Genomic DNA, 11,402 nt, shown 5'->3' with positions numbered 1-11,402 from the left:
CATTTCAGTCAGCTTTCTTAATTTACCAGTCATAGTTCCTACACTATAAGTCCACGAATTCCCCCTCTCCTCTTTGTCTTTGACTAACAGTAGCACAGTTTCCACTACCACCCTGAGGGACAATGTTGATGTTAACCTGAGCCCTGACCCAGTTATTAGAGAAATCTTACTGGTTATCTGCATGTTTGATTTGGAAAATTTTCAATGCAATATGCCCTCCCTGATGCAACCCTTCCCCATTTATCAGGCTTTGGAACTGGCACTAGGCACACTACAAGGAGTTCACTGGATTGTGGACTTTCAATGCTGGTTTTAATCAAACTCCAAAACTAACCCATAATTATAATTCAACAGAAAAAAAGAACTCGGAATGTTAGCATAATTAGAAACAAACAATAAGAAAACTTAGTCTAACAATAGTAATTCAAACTAGACCACTATAAAAACTGTGAAAAGCAAACTAACCAGAAAACCAACAAAATTTATAAGACATAGCCCAGCTGTCATGGGACAAGACACAGCCTACACCCTGGATATGTCACCAGTCTTTCACAGAACTAACATGCATAACCATTCAGACTCATATTCACACCAGTTAACCTAACCTAAATGTCTTTCAACTGTAGGAGGAAGCTGGAGCATCCAGAACATAGCAGAGAAACACTGGCCATTAAATATAGATAAAGTAATTCCACAGATCAAAACAGAGAAACAAGCTTAGGCCAAAAACTGTATTGGAGACGAGAGAGAGACAAATCTCTTGAAAACTTGCGTGGTTAAATTCACATTACGGTATGTCCTCTTCTGCCTGGATTCAAAGTCCCAGAAAAGATTTCTGCAAGTCAATATTTGTGTGGATGCCACAGTAGCTGCAAACTGGGTTTATAATATTTGCTTTAATTTTCCCGTTTCTTGATTATGTTTTCCACTTTAACATTGATTGCAGCTTTTTGCAACTCTCGCTGCAACCTCAGATGTGTGAGCTTGTGCACCGCAGTGCACATAATGTCATTCTGTATATGATGTGGGAAACACATACTCACATAAACTTACACAAAACCTTTTACAAATGTTTAAGCAAACACACGCACACATACACATGCACAAGGCTGTCTGAAAGCTGATGAGGAGGTGACTTTAGTTTGACTGTTCTGTCTGGATCTGGAAGGACATACTGTCATACCCAATGATACACATGTGTATACACACTGTCTCTTAGTGTGCCTTGGCAAACTGAAAAGTGTCAACCCTGAATGCCAGTAACAAAGACGCATGTTGTTCATTTCATTTTAAAATGTACTATACTTAATACATTAATGTTAGATGACCAAAAAGAAAAACTCTGAGTCAATATTAATTTTAGACAAGGGATGACTTATTTGTTGCAAGGCAAATTACATCCATTATAATTAATGTAATCTCTGAATACTTTGGGACTGATATATTTCTTATAAACTCATTAAATTCATTACATTCATTGTGTGGTGCAGCATGGAAAGTATTGAAAATACTGAATAGAATGTGATAAGGCACTGCCATGTCACTTTTTTGGATAGTGATTGTTAGATAAAAGCATTGGGAATAGAAATTATTTAAATTATTTAACTAAATAAGAAGAAATGAAGAACAGCTCATGGTATGTATTGAGCTGTCATCACACTATGTCCAAAGTGCCACAAATGGAGAAAAATAACAATAACAGAAAAGGTTTAACATTCTTTTATTCATTCTCAATATAATACTGAGTTTTAAAAACACATACTGTGCTTTCACCAGTCTGTCCAACCATTCATTCAATCATTCTATGTGTTAATGTAATGTTTTATACCTTGTCTCTCACTTAGTGCAGTGGGTCATTTCATATTGTTAATGTCGTATTGTTTGTTTGGTTATTTTATTTATTTATTTATTTATTTTTAAAGATTGGTTTTAAAAAAACAAAAAGTGGTTTGACTGAATCTTTCAGGTCTTCTATGGTGTTCAATTTGTGATGACTTTTGGAGTCTGGCTTATTCAAAGACTTTAAAAGACTCTTCTTTAACTTATAGTTTAAGCAAGCTTGAATTTCTTTCTGTTCGGTCTCACTTTTATCACCTTTTCTCTCTCTTTTCATCATTCACTCAATCTCATGACTTTTTATGGATGTATCCTTCTCTGCATCCCCATCATAAACAAACTTACCTCTTTGTGTTTGTTCTTCTCCCTCTACTCCCCTAATCCCTGTATCATCCATTCTCCTCTTCCTGTCTGACCTCTTGTCAGTCAGCTATTTCCTTAGCCAGCTGGCTTGTCAGCACTAATGAAAATCTTTTACACTTTAATAACCAGGAATAATGAGGCACCCTACCACTCACAATGTGTGTGCATGTGTTTGTGTGCGTTCCTGTAAAATTCAACTATGTTGATATTTGCATTGCATTGTATGTTTATGTTTATGTTGACAAGGTGATTATATATGTTCTTTTGAGGGGCAACGTCCCAGGTTGCATGATGTTTTCTCTGGAAAACATTTCAAAGCATGCTTATAATTTAGGTTTTAAGTTTGTATTCCTGTCTGTCTAGGACCCAAGGATCTGTTATTTTTGAGAGTAACCTGTGAGTAACCTGTGAGTAACCTATGATCTTATAATAATGCACATGGTTTTATAAAGGGTTAAAAGGGGAATCTCCACAAAGAACTTTTAAATGCAGGATATTGGAGTAAAGCAATTTAGAAAAAGAATAGTAAATTCTATCTTTTCATTATCAGCACCATCTCTAAAACACAGTGCAGACTCTGTCATGGTTGGGGGGTAGTTTTACCAGTGTTCGGGATCATGTCTAAATTGATGAACTAATTAATGAAAACAGAAAAGTACAGTCAGATTATACAAACTTCCGGTGTATATCTGGATAGAAAAACATAAAATGGAACACTATTAGTCATGGTCTCAACATCATTGATTACTTAAATAAATTGAAAGAAGAAAGCTTCCGTAAGAGAGTTCAGGCTGTTGAAGAATAAAGGCAGTCATACTAAATACAGATATTCAAGGTTATTACAATTCCAATTTTTGGAATTTACCTATTTCCATGTTTTCCTAGCAAAAACTGACCTCAGTCTGTAATCCTGAAATCCTGAGCTGGTATCACTGCCAACAGATGGCAAATGTAACATAGGATATGCACTTTAACTTGTTTAGATTGACTGAAATTGCTCCACATTTGCAAGCTGATTTGCAATCCACGCCCACCCCAGTTCCTTATGAGTGTCACGTTGCATGTGTTATCACTGATAGCTACTTTCTTTGTTTTGCTGTTCTGTCTCTCTCTGGTTTTCCATGTAAGCACACTCCAGGATGAAGAACGGGACAACCTATTGTTGGATCCTGGTTTAAACTCCATATGATTTTTGTGGTGCTATCATAACCATAAATAGAACTCCCGTGATTTGTTAAACATTCAGTATTAGGTGGGATTGCAAAGGTATTTTGGGTCATGAGCTCAAGAGAATGAGTCATGCTGAACTGAATCAGCTTCTAGTTTAGATCAGATGGAATAAATGTGAGTTTCAGTGTCCTAAGGATGCACTGTCATTTTTGAAATACTCTAACTTTTAAGCCAAAACTGCACTTTGTCCTTAAGAAAACATATCATTAAATTGCAAGTATTTACCTCTAAACGTGCTAAAATAAGATACTGAGCATACACATTATAGCTGGTAAGCATAATGACAACCACTGTTAAAACACACAGATATACAGACAAGCACCACTGTCCATTATTGCTTTAGGCTTTAAACATGTTGCTGAACAATCCAACAGAAGAGTTTGTCACTGGAATTTATTTATTATTATATTCAAGACTCTAAGGAAATTAACCAACTATAAACTTCAATTTTACAACTTGTTTCTTGACTCATCACAGGGTTTGAGTGACAAAGATATTGAGTCTACAGATACAGGTCATTAATGTTCAGCCATACACACAACACATTTTTCATGAAAAATAGCATTTTGTAAAAGTTTCCACCCTTTGGTTTTTCAGTCAGGGTTGCTTACATACTGTTGTAGCCTTGGGCTGAAAGGGGCTGAGAGATAAAAGCAAGTTGGAAAGGGAAAATTTAAAAAAAGACTCAAGGAGAAAATTAGATGGTGCTCATTGTATTGTTAATGGGCTTGTAAAGTTTCCATTAAACTAGATATTGTAAAGTGTGATTATTCCATGTTTGTTTTTTTTTAATTAGAAATTTCTGGGCCCTCAGACCCTAAATGATAATTAATTACTTTTGCTGAGTTCTCAACAGAAACACAGCTTTATGCCCTGTATCCACCATTGTTAATGGATGTGCACCACCACACATGTACACTGGTCATAGGCCTCACAAATATAATAGACATAAATTTGTCTTTCTACCCTGCAAATACCCACATAAGCTTAGACTTTGTGGGGAAATTTGGCGCAATCGACAAGTGTTTGTAGGAGTAACAAAAACATGAAACCCACAAGGCCATATGAGTGTGTGTGTATTGTACAAATTGTTGAGAAGTGTCCGATCACTGTCAGAGGTCTTTCTCCATCCTGCCTGTTAGGCTTTCAGGCTGGCATGGACATAAAAACACATGCACATTGCCAGCCAAGGTTCTGTCAGACAATGTATGTATTCAATAGTCACAAGGCACCGAGCCAGGTGGGCACCAACCTTTGCATCCTCCAGACTGCCTGGATGATGTCTACACTGCAAGAATCAGGTACAGGAGGGAAAGAAGGAAAAAGGCACAGATGGAAAGCTTAAACTGCTCGAACAGGTGTTATTGGTGAAAGTTTACGTGCATGCGTGTGTGTATGTGTGTATGGTTATAGACAAACAATTACTACAGTCTACAGAGATATAAGTAACAACATATCTACATGTACAGGGGTTTACATGGAAGAACATGGAATAGAGACAGTAAAAAATCAAATCCCTAAACTATAGCATAAGATGAGAAGTTATTTGCTGGAAGTCTGTCTTTGTGAAAAAGAAAGAATGAAATAAAATGAAGCTGGAGGCAAAAATCTCAAAACAGGCAAAAAGCCACAGAGAAGGAATGTAATGAGGAAACAATGGAAAACCAAGAAAATAAAACAGACAATGTGGCAGGCAATAAAGGGAAGCAGGGTAGTATAGTATAGTATAGTATAAACAGTATATAATGGGGTGATTGATTACATAACTGAAGACAGTTTATAGTAGCCGAGGAGGCAACCCGAAAACACGGCAAAGTGTGCATTGGACACATCGCTCCAAACATGCAGAAGTTGCAGTAAGTTGCAGTTACAGGAGAGGGAGACATTTTATTTTAAGCCAGCAGGAAAATAATCACAGAAAAGCGTTTAAACAGACATTATGGACACATTTACATGTTGGGTTGGAAGAGGGGTGGATGATGACAGAAGAAGGAAATTAAAGAAACACTGTGTTTATGGCTGAGTCCCTCAATCAATACAATGTGTTTTTTGTATACATATTTTTTTTACATGCATATGAAATATGCCTAGTCAGTCACTGGTCAGTCCATTTTTCTAAAAGTGAAAAGACCAAACTTATTTTGGTATCATTGGGTATGACAGTATGTCCTTCCAGATCCAGACAGAACAGTCAAACTAAAGTCACCTCACCTCCAAGAGCCTGTTTGGCCTTATTGCTACATTATCGGACATCATGCATTATTAATGCATTAACTTTTTTGTCACATGAGAGCAATTGTATAATGGTGTTAGGGGACTATTTATTTAATTAACATATATAATCTCCAGTGGTCACTCCACCAGACACACATTACACAAGCACTAACAACAAGTTTTGTTTTACAAAAATCAGCTCATTATTTCAGCTGGTTGAGCATATGTATTGATGGCTTAAATTTTGTTTTGTTTTTACACACAAAATGTAATCATTTGACCGCACATATCTACTCCGAATGACAGTGTCTCAGTGGCCTCAATGTAGATCCTGGTGGATCAGTGAGTCAATGTCTAGCTCACTCCTGGCATACAGCTTACTAAAAAAAAAATCTCCCTCTCACCCCACCCGGTGGGATTTGGTATGTTTATTTTCCTTAACCTGTAAGTTGCCAGCGACAAAAGCTTCATTTTAAGGCCAGCTTTGCTTCCCAAGTCCTGAATTCTGGGTCCTAATCCTGCTTGTCGCATGGCTTTTCAGTACACAAGTATAACCCATAACATTCGTCCACATGTTCAGGTCCCAGTGCACATGTTGCCAACACCAATGCAAGTGGGCCTGCCAGTGAAGGGCAGATATGATAGGCATCCTTTCAGTCCAGTCTGTTCCAGATTGTCTGTCTATGTCAGTGCAGGTGCTGGTAATCAGCTGCAGAAGCTGAAAATAAGAGTCAACAGCAGAAGCTGTTTGGCCTTGGCAGAGGAGATTAGTGCAACCTACATGCTCAACTTTGCTACTCAACTAACAAATACATTTTCATTACAAATGTGGCACCACTTAAGAAGAAATGAACAGTCTCTCCCACAGAATAAGATTTATTGCCAAGATGCATCTTTACAACAAATAGATAATTGACCAAACATAAATTTCCTTATCTTTCCTAGTTTTTGTGCTAATTACATTTCCTCTTTTAATCTAAATAGATGGCTGCCTACAAGCTCCCGAAAGCTCTTGAAAGATTCCAGCTCAGCTCCTTTGCTTTACATATTTCGTGCTAGATGCATTTTCTTTTCAGTACACTTTTACAAGAGCCAGCATAATCTGGACCTCCTTGTGTGTTTCATTCTCTAACTCTGTCATTCCTAACACTGTGACACACAGAAGAGGATATATACAATTAACCTCCTACTCATTCATATTTGGTGTAACATAATTCCTTTTGGTACACCTACATCACCCTTTGAGATTATTAAAGGATCACACAATATCACATTTGGGTTCAGTGCCCAGAATAAATATTATTTGCATTTACTTCATGTTTACAAAAAAAGCTGATGGGAGCCAAAAATGTATTTATAGAACAAAAAAAAAAAAAAACACATGCACATTGCCAGAGAATTTAGTTATTCTCTTGTCTAAATACAGGGTGGGCAATAAGTTTGATGTGTCACATGGCCCTCTTCCTATTGAAAAAACAAAAGTTGTATCCAAGATGTCCGACTTCTAAATGGCCACCATGGTCACCACCCATCTTGAGGAGTTTGCCCCTTCACATATACTAATGTGACTTTAATATCACCAACCATTCCCATTTTTTTACGGTGTATCCATATAAATGGCCCACCCTGTAGAATTAAGCTTCTCGGAAAGAATGTGAAAAAGAGAATGTGTCCTCGTCACACCTAAGCGTAGATAACGCACATGAATGACACAACAGACACACAAATGCCCGAAACCTTACAAAGCCTTGCAATATCCAAGCAAGTTTCAGGGTGTTTCTGTGAAAGCTGTTCTGATCTGTCCTTCTTTTCCAGCACCTCTGGCAGGAACACCTGCCATACTACATTCAGGTCCATCAAAAAGGTACACACATATACACTAGTGGAGATACACACATTTCCCTTCAGACATGGTCACAAGGCTGAGTCAGTCGTTTACCTTGAAGTTTTACAGCACATGCTGTTTCAAAGAGACTGAGGTAGGTGTTCATTAATAGCGAGACTGTGGAGGCATGTTGCAAGAACAAACATGTTTTTAATATATTTTAAGATTTTAATTCTAATTACAGTTGTAAAACATTACAAATTTACTTGCTGTTACTCCCAGGGAAAAGACCATAAGCTTATTGCTATGCAGTGCAGTCTACAGTAACAATCAAGCTTATTCCTGTGCTGCCATGATTAGTGTCTCTGTGCTGTCTTGCAATCTAGCTTTGTCCAGCCTCAGCCACTAGTAGAATTTGGCTCCTGGCTCTGATGGTTCCCATCCTTACTGCTCTTCCTTCTCAGGTTTCTGATGCCTGAGCTATTCGCTGAGCACATGATCGGTTGTGGCCATCTTCCTGATATATATACATCTTATCTTGTTTAAAACTATTAAGCTTCAAACCTAATAAACTTTACCTATCGTTGTTTGACCTGTGACTTAGTGATTCTGTCCATGTAAACAATACTAAAAACTTCATTTTAAAACATCTCAATAATGTTTGGGTACTTAATATCAGCTTCTCAGCTTCAGTTTTATGTGAGATCACACTGTATGCCCAAAATGAAAAACCTAGCACAAACATCATTCTATTATATTGTAAGACAATTAAACTCAGTTTTTGCTTCAGCTAATTACAAAGTATTAACTGCTGACAAATATGAAAAGCTGTCCCTACTGCTGTGTGCTTTTGTGTGAACCTGCAGTTCAGAGAGGAAACATAACAAATTTGAGCAACAACAGGAGGCCTGTCAGTAATTGTGTGTTTATGTTTTATATGAAAGCTCAGTGTGATGCAAATGTGTGGGAATACATGCATTTGTGTAAATAGAACATGCTGTGTCAGACAGAAAATAACTTTTTATTGTGTGTGTGGATGTGTGTGCGTTACAATGGATATGTGAGGTCATGCCCAGCTTGAAGCCAACATGTTTTGAACCCACAAGTCAAATCAATCGATTGAAGCCCAGAGGCAGGTGAATCCCCACAGTCCTCGGGGTATCAGCACCCCGATCGAAGTTCATTGTTGTACCGACCCTTATGGCGTTATTTTTGTGCCACTATTCTGAGCGGACGTAAAAAAAAATTGAGCGCACGTAAAAAAAAAATTGCAGGTGCAAGTGTTGCATTTTGAGGAGAAATTTATTTTGAGCTTACAAAAGCTGAATTTGAGTGAACAAAATTCATTGCTGCGTGCAAAAAACGTATTTCAGTGTTTGCGCTTATCCATATACACACACAATAGCACCCCCTCTCGCTCAGTTTTTTCATTTGCGCTTGCTCGCAATGTGTTGCTTGCGCTCACAACATTCTCTGCTTCGTACGCTCAACTCTCTGTACATCGTTATAAGTGTGCCACAAAACCAACCAATCACAGACTTGGTTTCAAAAATTCTGATTGGCTCTTACGGTCTCCAATCAGCTCGCTAGCTACTGCTGTCCGGACACCGGAAACACTGTCCACTCAGCCTCGCTTCTTGCAGATAGAGGGATTTTTGATTTACTCTGCAGCTAAAGAAGAGATGGCAGAATCAAACAATGGCTCCAATAATACTACACCACAGTATCAGGTGAGTTTAATTTTTTTTGTGTGAATTTAGTAATTTGCTGTCCTTTCTGTTTAATATGCTGTGAAATTGTAGTTACAGATGCAGCTGTAGAGTTTAAGCTATCCTTATGGGTAATTACCAGCGTAGTTGTCTTACTGAGGCAGTGTATCGTAATCATGTTTTTTAGGGTAATGGTGCAGTTGAGTCAGCAGTAAGAAATCTGGTGTCTTTGCTGCTTAACAACATATCCACAAATCCTTCAGGGAGGCCAACAGAGAGTGGGCAGCCGGAGCCTAGAAATCTGACTATCCAGCAAGAGATGACAAGGTTTTTGCTTTTTTTGTGTGTTTTTTTTTATTTTAACTTTTTGCAATCTTTTCTGTTAAAGTTATTTGGTTTGTGGATTTATCAACATTGATTTTTAAATTAAAATGTGCTATTAAGGACTGATGTCATATTTAATAACTTTATTAAACAATAACCCTTATGTTATGCAACACTGCATTTTTTAAACTCATGCATTTTCATCCCACAGGTCATTTCCAGGATATTTCAAATCACACTTGAGCCGTGGTAAAAAGAGATGTTTAACATCTACTAAGCAGCTTGTTAAGGCAGGCAGTAAGACCACACGCCTCAGTTTTTATTTGCTGTCAAAAAACACATCCTACACACCTTTGCCAGCTGAGGAGCTTGAACTCCTACAAGCTGGCATGGGGAGACAAACAGTGTCTCTTCCAGAAGATGGTGACTAGGGCTGCTCAATTAATCGAATTTTAATCACGATTACGATCTGGGCTTTCAACGATCATTAAAAATGACTGAGCCGATTATTAGCCCCTCCCTCATTTATCCGCGACACCTTAAAGGCCGGTCCGTGAAAATATTGTCGGGCATAAACTGGTCCGTGGCGCAAAAAAGGTTGGAGACCGCTGATTAAGAGGACCCGAGGGAAGCTCGGAAAGCTAAGCAGAAGTTATTTGGAGAGTGACTGCTGTTGGTTGAAAAGAGAGTTAAAAAAAAAAAAACTTCAGTGGTGTTGCACACTATTTTATATTATTTTTTTAAAGTCATTGTTAACCCTTTAAAGCCGGTCAGAGCAGCACGCTCCGTTTTGCGTAACTATTTTTAAATCCCTGTAGAACCTGAACCGTGTAAGTATTTGTTTTGCATATGAAACCGGAGGAGTTGTACTTACATCTGATGCCATCAGCTTGTCCTCGGTCACGGTTTCGTTCCACATATAGCTTTTCAAAAATTGCATAAAAAGCGCTTGCAGGAACAAAAACATAATATTCCAGAAACACGCTTTGCCGTTCCTATCAGCTGTTCGTAACACTTCCCACAGTGAAATGATGCACATGCTGTTTTCTTTGCAAATTTGCATCATAGGATTGTTTTTTGTTTTTCCTGCAGTATATAAAAATTGCTGTATCTCCAAAATAAAACTATGAAGACACTCAAAATAAATTTCCTGTGGTGGGAAACTATTTTTTGCAACTTTATTGTATTTAAAGTTTTGAGGGATAAGCCTCTTAAATTTCTCCAAGTAGAAATATATGTAAACAAAACAAAAGCGATTTTCAATTTTTTTTGTAGTTTATTGCACTTTTTTGCAATTTATGTAATTACTATGGACTTAATGCATACATATTATTAAAATATGGGCTATAACAGTTGTATTGATGTATAGCAACTTGAAATGCTCCCACAAATGGCACTACAGCATGTAAAAAAAATAATATAAGCTCTGGTGGACTTGGTTCTATAGTAGGTCTTAAAGGGTTAAATAAATATCGTCAAATAATCGTGATCTCAATTTCAGTGAAAATAATCGTGATTATCATTTTTGCCATAATCGAGCAGCCCTAATGGTGACCATGCAGAGGTAAGTTTGTGTAGTCAGTATTAAAATCAGTCATTGGCAGACGCATTTAGCCTGAATCATATGCCACAGTCCATTTAGTGTTCCATTCTGCTTAACTGTGTTTTTAACTAAGATTTCTAGACTTCTGGAAGAAACCTTTCCAAAAATGGAATATCTTTGTGGAGGATGGCTCTTACATAAGGCAACAGGTTTGTTGTTAATTCAGTTTTTATGTATTTTTTTGGCATTCTTGCGTGCTCATACTGCATTATGATTATGTAGTTGATACTTTTGCTGCTTGATTGTTTATGCTATTTTTCTGTCAATAAAGGTGGCAGTGGTCGACGAAAGCTCACTG

General features: G+C 37.5%; 1 long non-coding RNA gene across 1 annotated transcript; it reads left to right on the top strand.

The window, feature by feature from the left end:
• Positions 1–9,069: 9,069 nt before the first annotated feature.
• Positions 9,070–10,047, top strand: LOC146710026 (uncharacterized). Its single transcript, XR_014920521.1, has 3 exons — positions 9,070–9,198; positions 9,365–9,504; positions 9,713–10,047. It is a non-coding gene; the product is annotated as an uncharacterized LOC146710026 (long non-coding RNA).
• The last annotated feature ends 1,355 nt before the right edge of the window (positions 10,048–11,402 follow it).

The sequence above is a fragment of the Copadichromis virginalis genome, linkage group LG5, assembly GCF_057382275.1.
Source record: "Copadichromis virginalis isolate Kocher_CV1m ecotype Utaka linkage group LG5, C_Virginalis_male_GT1.1, whole genome shotgun sequence".
NCBI lineage: Eukaryota > Metazoa > Chordata > Actinopteri > Cichliformes > Cichlidae > Copadichromis > Copadichromis virginalis.
This window is presented reverse-complemented; position numbering and strand designations above follow the sequence as displayed.